General features: G+C 38.9%; 1 long non-coding RNA gene across 1 annotated transcript; it reads left to right on the forward strand.

The window, feature by feature from the left end:
• Positions 1-561: 561 nt before the first annotated feature.
• LOC127067948 (uncharacterized) lies at positions 562-1,465 on the forward strand. The gene is made up of 3 exons (XR_007782789.1): positions 562-807; positions 900-1,175; positions 1,268-1,465. It is a non-coding gene; the product is annotated as an uncharacterized LOC127067948 (long non-coding RNA).
• The last annotated feature ends 13,457 nt before the right edge of the window (positions 1,466-14,922 follow it).

The following is a 14,922-nucleotide window of genomic DNA, read 5'->3' on the forward strand; positions in this document are numbered from 1 at the left end:
AGGCTTAATAGAGAGAGAGAGATATGTACCACTCGGTGTATTTACTTACATGTAAATACATTCGGCTGTAGATTTCCAGGAAATTCACCGACCGAGAACAAAACAAAAAACATTCGATCGTCGAACTCTCTCAAGGTTAAGGAGATCTTCATTCTTATACAGTCTTTCGACTAGTACGGATATACGAGAGTATCAATTAATTTCGTTTAAGTGAAATATTTTATTATTTAATATCTTTACTTTAATTTCATCACGATTTATTTAATACTATAGGAGGCTTATTATTACATAGGAGAGTATAAAAATTTGCGTACTTTATTTTAGATTCTTTTTTTTTAGGTTATTGTACTTTTGTTTTAGGTTATTATACTTTTTCTTAGGTTATTCTCCATCGAGTTTATTAGCGGAGTTTTTATTATTTCATTTAAATAATCAATATTTTTATTAGTAATTGTTAATTTTGAATAATCTTTTAGAATAATTCTTCAGAACGATATATTTGTTTAATGCGTTACCTTCAGAAACGTTTTACAGGAAATTTGTTTTATAAATGTGATCTCTTTTTTTGTTGTATAATTTTACTGTATGTTTCAGCTACTTTCAAGCTTTATAAAAACTTGTATATGACCACATGTAGAATGGTCTTAGAGTCAGTGTTTGCTCGTAATAAATGTTTATATTTATTATTAATCGATTAAATAAAATTAAATTCTGTATAAAAATTCGCGAATTAGAGTCAGTGTTGATACATCTTAACTACGTTCTGGTGCAGGATGCTCATCGTGCAATGAATCAAGAAATATTTCGGTAAGTAAATTTCTTTTTTAAATATGTTCTTAATAAACAAAAAAATTTGTTATCGTAAAAATGATACAACTTTTTTTTTCTTTCTTTTTCAGACAATCATCGCAATCGCGCGCGTGACAATGAATGGAATGTTGTATCGTTCAAATAAAATCAACATCGCGAATTAGAAGTATCGTTCGTTCGTCGATTAAAATTCGTTCGCGTTTCACGATTATATCGATTGCGAGCAAAGCAGTCATAGTGTTAGAATTCGTTCGTTCAAAGTGATATTTTTATTTTAAAACAGTCGCACAGACTGTTCGCGTATTAGAGTCAGTGCATCATTGAAGATGAAAGAAAAATTAAGCTTCTTCTATAGAAATATATCGGTAAGTAAACTTATATATTTCATTACAATTTTTTATTATTTTTTTTTTATTCGAATAAATTTAATAAAAAAACTGTTTGAATCCTTTTTCAGAGGATCGTTGTAATACTTTCAATACAAGAACGTTGACCTAACACGTGTACCTGATTTATCACGAGTCAACCTCCTACAATTTCCATGTATATCGTGGACGAGTGTTTTGGAGCCATCGCAGAACTTCTTAAGTAGTGAGTGAAAATTTAAGTCCCTCCACAAGTACTTGGTTAAAATCAAAGATACTTGGATTAACGATAGTCGATCTTTTTTTTTTTTTTTTGTCTTTAATTTTTCATTTTTGTCAAAATCAAATATAATTTTTGTCTAAGGTTTTCACGAACGAGTTATAAAAAATAATTCGTAATAATTACAAAATATTCTATTTTTACTTGTATTATAATATTTGAAATATTTCTCGATTTCTTAAAAATATTGTTGCAACGTATGGGTCATTCATCAACGCGCGTTTTTTTAATCCTTTTGCATCTTTTTCATTTTATTGAAATAGGGATTTAATAAAGATAAATACGGAATTATATTGGAAAGTGCATCTACGTATCTGCGAGCAAAAAGGAAGTGCTATATATTGCATATTTTTACGCATTCTATGACTAATATGTTATGTTTTTGTTGGAGGTCATCGTTGGATTTGTCAACATCAGTTTTTTTCAATTTACGTATATTTTCAATATTACTTGAGCGCCTAATATGACTGCTGTTTTCAATTTCGTATGTATATAAACATTTCTGAAGGTACAATCACATTAAATATAATTGTTTGTTTTTTTTTTTTTGTCAAATAGTTTTAGGATGTAACCAAAGACTTTGAAGATTTGTTGCATTATTAAAATTGTTACTAAGATATTTTAATTACATTCCATTACTTATCATTTTTTTTTTATAAATGCAACATTTCTTATTTTAATTTCTTATTTTAATAATGTTTATTAATAAAATGTTTAATAATTGAAAATTGATGTTTCAGATATGCGGACTTAATTATTATATGGATTTGTTTTGTGGATTGCTTTTTATATTTATAATATATATACTTATACGTTAGTAGGCAGAAAATGAAATTGCATACTTTTGCAATTTTATTTCATTCATATGATTTTTAATGTTTCAGGTATCTGATAGCGAGCAGAAAAGACTAATAAAAAATTTGAACATAATATATATATAATTAGCTTGGAATAATTTCATATATTAGATAGTATCTAACAAATTGGTAAAGTAGTAAATGCTTATTTTTTTTTAAGTATAGTTATAATGCATGTGTTGGGATTATTCCGCTTTATTTTTTTTTATGCTTTAACATGTTTATCTTAATAATATTATTAAGAATTCTAGTATTAAGGTATTAATTTATTTTTAAGACTAATTTAAGGTAAAAAATCGCAGATCGATCGATCGATCGATCGATCATCTGCCGTGCTTAGAAATTAAGATAGTTTAAAAAGCGTGGATATATTGGGAAGATTTCTAAATAAGTAAAATGGCACTTATGTACGAATCAATCCAATATTTCTTTTTATATTTCCAATTGTATACTCTATTTAATTTTTAAATCTTCGAATTTAGATTTATATGAAAAAGTGTGAAAATGATTGGATATATATATATATATGAATTATAATAAATTACGTACAATAAAATACATATACTTCGTACATACCCGAGACGTCCAAATGATATGTAAATATTACGCCAATTAATTATATCGAGAGATGGAGTTGTGCTAAATTTTTGAAAGATATCTTATAGATATTTAATAAAGAATTCACGCTTTTTCTTCGGGTAGGTCAGGGCAAAGTCGCGATTGATGCACCTTCGATCGACTACGATCGGGTCGGAGGAAGGTTCATTAAACGCGACTAATTAGTATGTTATCTTAGTCCGTGGATCTCCGCATGAAGCAACTTTCAAGTGGTGAGATCTGGGCATTGGGTATTACTTGCGATCCATCTAAATCTGAATCATGTAACGCAAGTACTACCGGACTAATGGCCGTATACTTGAATACGTTTCTAAAATGTTATCCTCCTAATTGTACCTGATCGTAAAATATTACATTATATTTACATTACACGTTCGATATCGTATTTAAAAAAACATACTGTAGAGATTAGATAATATAAAATATTTCCTTTGAAAATTTTTATTATTACGAAAATATTGTTCGTTTCAATAGTGTTGTAAACTTGTGTTCAATCGAAAGCATCCTGTTCTAATTAGATCGTTAAATACGGTCGCGTATCGGCTATCGAGGTTAGACAATACGGATTAGGACGCAGACTATGGGAGCAAGTTGCTCGTTCGAGTTAATATCCCCGGTAAACTATAGACGCGCAATACGGGGGTGGTCTCTGACCATTAAGAAAGCCCTTAACGAGCGTTACGTGGTCAGGACATAATGTGGAAACCCCCGTGGCGATCCTGTCCTGGTGATCCTGTCTTGACGATCCCGCATGTAATTCGCGTTGCGCATCTGCCAGTCTCTCTACGTATCTCTCTCACACTTGTTACCTAAACTGCAGGTCGATCTTTGAGATTCGGACAAGTTGCCAGAACGTATGTTCGTTGTCTACTGCGCTCATTGTCTCCCTTCCCTCTTCATTCTATCTCTATTTTTCTCGAAAATATCATGCTGACGTCTAATCGATGTTACAGGATCTTGTTATATCTCAACATATGTTCAAAATTGCTTAGACATTTTTAAATGCGTACGCGCATACAAAATATTTCGTACAGAGATATTTAACGCATTGATACATCGATCGTTGTGATCGAAAACTTTGGATTTTTTATCGGGTGTATTAAATTAGAAAGAACTCGGTTCGTCGTAATTACTGATAGTTATAGTGGTAATAATAGTAATAGTGGTAAAGAGAGGGGAATATGAAATGGTGGAATCACATCAATGTCAATTGTGACGGTAGTAGTGGTGATGCGTTTTCACGAATGGAATGCCAAGAGGCAAAGCCTGGAACCACCCTCGTCCTCCTCGTTCTCCTCTTCGTTCGCATGTCTCTTTCTCTCTCTCTCTATTTCTCTCGTGCTAGAAAAGGAGAGCTAGAGCGAATGAATGGAATTAGTGAGGAGGCTAGGTGAATAATATCGGCTCTATCTGTGGGGACTAGACCGGGAGCTGAAACGTATCTGTTGGGCGTATCTGCATAGACGAGGAGCGACGAGCGACGAGTAAAGAGCGACGAGCGATGGGTCTCTCCGCACTAGCTGCGATCTCTTGCCCTGTCGCTGGAAACCGGCTCTCTCCTTCCTCCGTTCCCTCTCCTCTCCTTCCTCAGTCCTCCCCCTCCTTCTCTCCTTTATTCTACGATCTACGAACAGGAGAGAAGCTTCTCCGACTATTTCCCATACATATTCGTCATTTTTAAAATTACATTTCTATATTACACGCTTCGTTTAATTCGCCTTATTTTTCTTTCTCTTCCTTCTCTTCATTCACAATTCCTCCCTATACTTTCTTTTTATTTCTTTTTCTTTTTTTTTTTTTGGTTCAACTTGCAAATACTTGGCACTCTTCGTTCATACCTTCTCTTCATATTATATCATTTCCATAATCGTAATAACATTTAAATCAGATAGGCAAGTAAAGCTACCGTGTCGAAGGTGATATTAAAAATGCTAATTTATCTGAAAATCCAGAATACATGTCGTAGCCGAGGTAATCTCGTGGACAAGAGAGCAATCAGAGGACATTCTGTTATCCCCTGGGGAACACCCATACTTAGCTCACGGAAGACTCTGCGACTTAAATCGGATCCATCGACAAACCCCACCGATTTCGACTTCTTCGACTCATTTGCGGCTACCGTGTCGCACACTAGGCCGCACCCATTTCCTGCTCGAGTAGAGAAAACTCTTTAAGAAACGTATGCGACTTTTTCCATTCGACTCAACGGGGCTTCCAAAAAGCATCTTCTAGAAAATTTCAGCTATCTCATTTTTTTCTTCTCGTTCGTTTCTCCTTCATTCATTAGATCATTTATTTCTAACAGATCGCACATAATTTGTCATCATACCGGACGTCAGTTGTAAAAGGTTGATTATTCTGTAATTCCATCCGTTTTCTTTAAGACAGACTTTTTTCTTCGTATTCTTTTATGAACGAGGATCAGCAGAGGCAAGCTATTAATGCATTCCATTCCCAAAATCGAGCGTGCCTTTCGTGCTTCCATTTTCAAAAAGGAGACCAACGTGACAAGGGTTTGGTCTCGCGATCGTGCAGTTCATTTGTCACTGACAATGATATTCGATGACGACGAAGGAGAGCGATGTGACGATCCTAACGAATGACTTAACTAACTTCGCTTGACCTGTACGGCGAAGGTGGTCGATCATCTTGACTAGGAAATCACGATGCTTCGTATCTCTGAACAACTTACGTTCTCACGTATTCTCTCTCGGTTTTTTAACTATTTACTTTTTCTTTCCTTTATTTTATTTTATTTTCTTTTATTTTTTTTTACTAGGAATTTATCGAACATTTTTTCACATCGCTTTGTTCCATCTTCCTCTCTCGCATATACACATTTATCTATTCTCGAAAGTTCGATATTTCTCGATCACGATCAACGGAAGTTAGAGGAGTGAGCCAGGTGGCGAGATTGATATTGGTTAGCAGTCCCCAAAGCACCACGGGACATTCGAGGACCTCCTACCGTCGTGCTACCAGTCTCTCTAAGGACTCAAATCTATCTGAGGCTCTCAACTAAATAATAATACTCAAATTACTTCCTGGAAAAGCTATGCAAAAAGGACGGTCAATGTCCAGAGGAATATCCTTTTAAAAAAATCATCTAAATAAGAGAGAGATGAAGAGATAGAAAAAGATAGAGAGTGGGAGAGAGAGAGAGAGAGAGAGAGAGAGAGAGAGATCTATTCGTTCATTTTCCAAAGCAAAACGAAAGCCAGAGAAGAAGGTAGGACTCGTAGGAATGGCGATTGGACCAAGAGGATTAAAGAAGAGAAAAAAAGAGAAAAGCGACAGAAAGAGAAGCAAGGATGAAACTCACGCTCGAAGAAGGAGGCGTTAGCATCGGTGGACCCACTCGTAAAAACCGAAAATCCGCAGATCGGTGATCGGCGATAACCGAAAATACAGCTGCAGTTTTGCGGTCATTCGATGCACGATGTTCGTAGATGGTCGATCACGATTACGAGAGAGAAAGAGAGAGAGAGAGAGAGAGAGAGAGAGGGAGGAAAGGTGGGAGGGAGATAGGGAGAAGGGAAGAGACCATAGGGAACATATTTTGACTGTGAGGCCCGTAATTTGGTTGGTATTGTGGCTTCGCCATTGTCGCGAAAAGAAACATGAGAGTGTGTGAGAGAAAAAGAGATAAGGATCGTGCGTGTAAACGCGGAAAAACGCATAGACGCGAGCCTGTTTTGCGATTATCGTCGTGTTGTCGTTATTGTCGTTGTGTTGTTGTTGTTGGTAGTCGGTCACTCTGTTGTCAAAGCTCGTCGTCAGGCGTGTATCATGCTGCTGGCAATTCTGGATGGTACTACAGGATATGGCACTCTGGATGGCATTCTAGAGGGAAATACACGATCCGTAAGGTCCATTGTCGACCACGATTGCCGCGTTCGGATAGATTCTGCGAGACGATATCGCGCTTTCGAAGAGGAGGAGGAGGAAGAGGAGGGGAGGAGCAGGAGGAGCAGGAGGAGGAGAAGGAAGAAGAGAAGGAGGAAGAGGAGACGGAGGAACGAGAATTCCTCCTCTCGATCACGCTTCAACGTGCTCCTCCTCTTTCTCCCTTTCTTTCTTTCTTTCTTTCTTTCTTTCTTTCTTTCTTTCTTCCTCCTCATTCGATACGTCGTAGATCGTTAGAAGAAATTGTGTCGGTAGAAGGAGGCTCGTTAACGTTTCTCCTCGTTGGATATATAAACGACGTGCGAACGAGTTACTTCTCGATACGCGTGTATTTTCTAATTAAAAAAATTAATCCCGCTTAGGATGGAATTGATGTTAATTTCCACGTGAAAACTTTTACGCGAACGATACTGGATATGTCACAGTTTTTAAGTAAAAAGGAAAAGCAACGAATAGGAAAATTCCAACGTTCCATTAGACGCTCGTCGGTTCGTCCCTCTCGAAAATTCGTCAACGAAAACTCGTGAATCGTAGAAGAGAGTCGTCGCATGCGCGAGAATCGAGCGTTGGGCAGCTGTCGTTCTTTCTATCCTATTGTCGTACGATGTTTGAGTGTTCCCGAACAGTAGAGAACACCCGGTATTGTCCTGCCTCCTGAGATCTGACGATTACTCCGTCCGATACGATCTCATCTGCATCCCTCCCTTAACATCTCTCCTTCTCTCTCTCTCTCTCTCTCTCCCTCTCGCTCTCGCTCTTCTTCCCTCTTGCTCTCCCCTCTACGTACATACGTGTACACGTACTCCATTTATAGGAGAAGCCTCGTCTCCTCTCAGCGATGTGTTTGCGAGCAAACGCGTGTTCCTGCATCGAGAAACACGTCCCTCTCCTACTCGAGCAAGAAATCCTGCGGTCAAATATCATTCCATGGTGAATTTAGATGTCGAGATTGGCCAACGGTTCTTCCCTCTATCCCTGAGACATCCTCATTAAGAGGGTACGATACAACATAGAAAATTTGCCGACTTGTTCTCTTTTGATTTTCTTTTTTTCTCTTTCTCTCTCCTTCTCATTCTCTCTCTCTCTCTCTTTTTTTTGTTTTTTCGTTGTAGTAGTTGTTGTTGTAACTGTTGTCGTTGTTGTTGTTATTGATATACCCATCGGTTAGAACGATTTGTGCTCCATTGTGTCGTCGAAATCCCATGAATATATCTATTCTATTTTTTATTTTTCGATCAAGTCATATAAACTCGATACGAGAATGTCGATTCTCTCTTCGGGTCTCGTAATTGGATTTCTTTCGAAGGAGATCACGGGAAACGTCTACGTACGTCGCAACATATGTGCCAGTACTCGCGATAAAGGGCTCCACTCGTCGGGAACAAGCCGTTCCGAGAAACTCGCTTTCTTGCCTCTTTCTCTATGTCGCGAACGAGCTCGACGACGCGTGCATAACGAGGCGATCCTAAGAAATCCGGATAAAACGATATGGGAGGGAGGAAGCTGGAAAAGGGTTCAGGAGAAATCGAGAATAACTCGATCGTTTAATACGCGATATTCGAATCGAACGTGGATCGTAACGAGACCGTCTTCGCGTTGAGAATCGATTTTTCGATTTGCCAACTGCAATAAATCAGTATATTCGTTCGTACCGTGGCGCGCGTTGCGTTTTCGAAAAAAAAGAACACACAAAAAAAAAGAAGGTTCAGAATTTATTTCGTTCGAGCAGATAGTAGATAAGAGTACTTTGGTCTTTATAAATTGTAACGTCGATATAAATAATCGAATTTTTATTTTTCCAAGCAATAAAATCGTAGATTATATTTTTATTCATATTCGATCTATCACGATTTAGTTGTCTGTAGATATCGTCGATTATCGTTGCTAATGGTAAGGGTAGCAGAGGGTTTAGAAAAATGTCACGACTTATTAATTGAAAGATTTTCAAGATAATACGATCCTCGAAAGTAAAACGATTAGTCTCTTTAATCGTTCCGAATACTACCAACCGTGTTCATTACTCAAAAGTAGAGCGGATTTGGATAAACGGAAGGGACGAAGATTTCGTCCATTTAACACCTGACTATAGCCTCACCTATCGATCTGCGGGCCGATACTCGTCTTAATTATCCTACTTCATTATCATTATTATCATCATCATCATCATTATTATTATTATTCTTGTTATGAAAAGAACGAAAAAGATTTTTATTCAATTTCAAACGAAAATAAAATGCGCGTGTGTGTGTGTGTAACAACGAAACGAACGAATCCAAAAACGCATGTAGAATTTGCCATGAAGATTCAGGCAGTTCTAAAGAGAGAGAAAGAGAAAGAGAAAGAGGTGAAGTACGGGTAAGGGGAGGGGCCCGAGTGTGTAGAATATATAGAGAAGCAAAAGGAGGTGGTACGTGACACAGACGTCACATTAGATTTGGAGGGCAGACATGCACGTTCACAAACGTATCTCGCGGTGATCTCTCTTGGCCCTCTTTGCTCCGGGCAAGCACTTCGCTTTTCGGCGATGAAGGTGGTGGTGATGCTGGCTGGCTGGCTGGCTGGCTGGCTGGCTGGCGGTCTCAGCGCCAGCACGACGACGTCGGCGTCGTGGCGCGCCGGCTTCAGATACTGCGGAAGATAATCTCAATCTACGCCAACCACGCAGAAGCGTGAGCGGCTAAACCCTTTCTCGGATAATATAGATAGCATTCAGCATCCCCTTCTCTCTCTCTCTCTCTCTCTCTCTCTTTTTCTCTCACTCTGTTGAAGATGAATTCAATAATGCGTTCGTGTGTACGCGGTATGAATGAGGGCATTGTTGGTCGGTCAGACCAGTATACACACCCCACTTCCCTCCTGAAACCCATGCGTTTCGTCGTAAGCAGTAAGGTGAAGCGGAGACATACTCGGAGATGGAAATATGCGGGAATTTACATGTGTAAGAGAGAGAGAGAAGGAGAGAAAGAAAAAGGTTGTTCGTTTTTCTTATTCTCTTTTTTTTTCTTTTCCTTCTTCTTCTTCTTCCTCCTTCTTTTCGATCCCATTCAACGCTAAACTCAGCGTCGATTACGATCGCTCGATCTTTCCGATTAGATGGGGATGAGAAAATGAGAAATATCCGCCTTGGGAAATTAGAAGTTGGTTCTCAAGTATTTCCGCCACTCCGAAGAGGCTTTAGAACGTGATCGGGGATGAGAAATAACGAATAACCGTAGGATTTCTTCGCAATTTCTTAGGTTTCTTCTTGTTAGGTTATACGAAATCGTGGGGTAAAGTGCAATACGTAGAGATGACGCGTGATAAAAAAGGATTCAAGCTCAGTGACGGTATCGAAGCCGGTAAACTTGACTTCTCTCTCTTTCTCTCTTTCTCGTCGTTCTCTTCATCACGAAAATGCCTAAAGCGCTGCAATAAGCCATAAAGATACCGTAGCGGATACTACGAGGTACACGTGAACCCTTCCTTATAAAGATATGTGTATCCTGCATCGAGAATAATTATATAGACGTGAACGATGCACCGGCCCGTAAAGCAGCAGATTCGTAGCGAGATGCACCCTCGACGGGTACACACATGGATTTTCTCTTTCTTTCTACATCGTCTACCTTCTTCTCCTTCACCTTCTTCTTTTTCTTTTTTTTTTCTTCTTTTTATCTCTTTTTTCTTTCTTTCTTCTTAATCCTCCGGCACATACTTGGAAGATGCAACGAACTAAGAGACTCGTCTCGTTCCCTTTTTAAATCGTGATTTCTTTTCTTTCTTAGATATCCATTAACGCGTTATCAATTTTATTACATGCTTACGGATTATCATATGCCAGTCGTATAATGAGTAATATCTACTAAATATATAACTTTTTTAATATGCATATGTGTGTGTGTGTGTGTGTATATATATATATATATATATGGCAATATCATGCGAATCGTCAATAAGTCTTCAGGATTATCTTTTCGTCGCGAATATGTACATATTATATAAGTATGTGTACCATGTGTCGCAACGCGAATAACTTTTTATAAATTCATGAGATCAAAAATTATCGCTGTTGCACGTAATAACGTCGGATGCCGTCTATCGCAGGTGGTTATACCAAGGAAGGGAATCGAAGATAGGTAAATGCATATAGTATAACAGGAGTGATACCTTCCTCGCAGGTGCACCGAACAAGATCAAAGAGACACCTGAATTTTATCGTCGGCCACTCTTCCATATTTTACATATCTAAAATGTGCCGATTAAAATGATGAATGCGAAATTCAATGTTGCGAACGAATAAGTTCCCATCTAATTGTAAATATCTACTTGTAATAGAACGATATCGGGAAATTTATCTGCGATTACGTATCTATGCCAATCATTTCATTATCGTATACGTGTAGATTATATTAAAACGTTCGACACCAAGATCGGTCAAAATTTCTTATTTATGTCACACCAATGGAATAGAAAAAAAGGCATATAAAAGAGATGTTGAAATAAGACGTCGAATGTTTACGGTACTTAGTGTAAATCTTTGTGGTTTAGCAACCATGTTCTCGTATTATTCACTGTCATTATATCGGTGTCAACTCTTTTTGTTCGGGAGGATTACGAGTGGTCCTTCTCAGCAGGGAACTCTATGTCCGATTGTCCTTCGACAAGGAGAATTGCAAAGGTCCGCGAAAAGAGGAGGGTTCGCGAGAAAGATGGAAAAGAAAGGACATAACGGAGTCCTTAAAATCCTTCAGTTTTAGGAACGAAAAGCTCTGCCCTCTTTTGCCTTATTTTCGTCCTTTTTTCTCTAACGTTCAGCCGACAATGGCCGAGACAATGCCTAGACCTATCTCAAGCACGATTCGAGCCCGAAGGTGTCCGGATTTCTTACAAGAAATCCCTAGGGAAAATCGCGATCCTACCAAAGTACTTTTCCCTTCTTTTGGAAAAATCGTTGATGGCGCTAGCGTTCCTTCCTTTCTTCCTTCTTCTTCTTCTTCTTATTTTAGAGAAAGACATCGGAGCTCGAGTTGAATTTTTCCATCGTTGCTAACTTATTCCAAGTCGCGTCGTTTCGAAAGAATACAACTAAGAGAATTATCAGTATCGCAGAGAAACGCTCGATATTAACGTAGTTTGTCTTGCTTCGACAAAACTTTGACTTATACTACTTTATCCGCCCATCGGAGATTTTACGTGATCCTATTTGTTTAACTGATATCTACGAAATCGTATAAGCATCATCTTCGAGTATTTTCTATGGGTCGAGAATCAAATTAAAAGATGTAGATCGAGTAATCGTATTCTTTGGACTGTCCAGAACGTGAATACGTTCATCACCGGTTAAACCACCACCCTTCCGGTTGGTAGTCGAGCGATCAGATTAGAAATCACCCCTTCTCTTTCTCGCTACTCGCTCTTCTCTGTGGGTACGTTCCTTTTTTTTTTTTTTTATTCTTCTTTTTCTTTTTCGTTGGTCGAAGAGAGAGATAGAGAAAGAAAAAGAGAACGATAGATAGAAAGGAGGGAGCGTAGTCGAGCGTGCACGCTGCAATCGGCAAACGCTTAATGGAGACATCGGTTATCCGTGTCTATTCTCTTTGTACTTTCAATTACCCCTACCCACGTGCGAAGTCACGTACGTAAGGTATCTCCATGCTTCTGCCTACACCTACGTATATGTACACACACATACACATATAGGATCTTCTTCTCTCTTTTCCGATGGAAAACGAACGAGTGTCGAATATATGTACGTACCTACTACGCGTGGGAGTGGCACAAAGACTCTGAAGAAGAAGAAGGAAAGAACGAGAGATCGAGCGCGTTTAATTTTGCGGTTTAATTATTTTTTAAATTAAAGCCGAGTTCTCTTCTGTAAATGTATGTGTGTGGGCCCGGGTGGGTGGGGTCCTCGTATGCGCTCTCACGCACGATCCATGTTTTATATTCCTTGCAGAGATACGCCAGGATGCTCTCGTCCATACGAGAGAAAAAGAGAGAGAGAGAGAGAGAGAGAGAGAGAGAGAGAGAGAAAGAAAAAGATAGAAAAAGAGTAAAAGAGAGAACGAGAGGGAAAGAACAAGAGAGTCGGTGGTGAGCACAGGGTGGCTTGGAAAACGGAACGGGGGACGTTTTGAATGTGAAATACCGTCTCTCCGGTGTTAAGGGTGGGAGGTGGACGAAGAGAGGGTAGGTAGGGGTTGATTGTGCGCTCGTTCGTTCACCGGCTCTCGGGCAACGAGACGTGGGGGTGGGCATGCTGCCGGGAAAAAAGAAGGCGTCGAATAAAAATGTAAAACGCGGTTCGCCTCCGGCCTTTCTGTTTTCTCTCTCTTTCTTTCTTTTTCTTTCTCTCTTTTCTCTCTCTCTCTGCTTCTCTCCGCGTTTGCGCACACGTGTTACGTAAGCGTGTTTTTTTTACATACGTACGTAGAGGTTTGTTGACGCGTGTGTTTACGTGTGAGAGTAGTAGATGCTCGGGTATCCTCAGTTGTTTATGTAGACTAGGATAGTCGAAACACATCGAACACTCTTTTATATTTTCGCTATTGTCTGTTTTTCACGAGTCCCTCTTCTTATTTTATTTTTTTGTTTCTTCTTCATCTCTTTTTTGTATTTGTATTTCTTTGCATAGCAAGTTCGCATTTCGTCGATAAAATTTTATTCCCAACACGTGGAAGCGTGTTCCATTAGAGGAAAGCTTACTTATTCCGCCTTTATATTTTCTTTTTCTCTCTATCTCTTTTTATTCGGATGTGAAGCAAAGATGTACTTGGATATCCACGACCGGAAAGGCAGAAGTTTGCAAGTTAATCGGTAGAATTAAGTAGTAATGCGTTAGAATTAATTAATGAAGATTTATTTGCTATGATTGCACGAGATAGTAAAGTTCTACGTTGTGGTATGTTGGTAGGTTTAAATTATGTGCTTCGAGTATCGCATCCTTGGTTTAAATCATTAATTTTTTTTCCAATTTTTATAATTCTGATAGCTTCGAGGCGAGATTAGTTACAGGAACATTTGAGTTACGTTTCTTTACCAGCGTATCAACCGTATCTGTAATAATATTTTTTTTAGCTTTCGGCGACGAGGATAGGTTTTGAAAAAGAAGAGAGAAAACGAAACAGAACAAATCAACAGTACGCGATCAGTAGCACATCGAAGAGACTTTGGAAAACTATCTGCCGTTCGAGATGATGAACCGACGTCGTTCGAAACAATATTCTCGCAAGGTCGAGTCAAATTCGTCGTAAAAGATGCTCGTGCCAAAACCATAGAACGTATCAATGTTTCATTGATACAGATCGGTGGTTCGATCGGTTGATATTCTCGTGCGTACGAAACTCGTCCTTTCGAAGGTGTTGCGAAGCAGGTGTCCGAAATGAGGACGACTACGAGAGATATAGAGCGGTCGATCGTCAGAAATTAATTTTAATTATCGATCGATCGATCTGGCTCGGGTGGAAGATCATTTTTCTTCTTTCCTTTTTTTTCCTTCTTCCGTTTTTCGATGCGAAAATGTGCGTTGACGAATGATGAATGGTCAACTTTGGATAAACGAGCTTTTTTTTCTTTTACGTAAAGCCTTACGTCCAGCTGCAATTTTCTACCAAAGAGTTTGATTTTACTATCACACAGGACGTCATATTCGTACATAGATCATACAACCGAACGAAGGAGGAAATCATTTTCTTATATCTTAACGGAGATCGTTTCGAAGGATTCTCCATCGTCCCGAACGTAACGCGAGGATTACTAGCCCAACGATAACGCTTGGAAAGATCACCAATAAGAAGAGCGAAGAGAGAAAAGAAACGGAGGTTGGTATCCAGCTCGCATTAGTGAGATAAGTCAGGTGGAACGTAATAGGAAGGTGTCGGCTTCGTAGCAGCAGCTAGAAGCAGAGGAAAAGGGAGAAGGATGAAAGTGGGGGTGCCGAGGGTAGGTATATTTTTTTCACCCCTTTCTTGCAATAAATCTGGTCGCGGGGAATTAGTTTGGAGATAAAGTATAATATCGGGCCCACGGTGGGTGACGTCAGAGGCTGCTCCCCAGTATTTATGGTCGCGATAGTGTCAGTCGCGTGCGCGCGCGCGCGCCCCCTCGC

This window comes from Vespula vulgaris, chromosome 12, assembly GCF_905475345.1.
Source record: "Vespula vulgaris chromosome 12, iyVesVulg1.1, whole genome shotgun sequence".
Classification (NCBI taxonomy): Eukaryota; Metazoa; Arthropoda; class Insecta; order Hymenoptera; family Vespidae; genus Vespula; species Vespula vulgaris.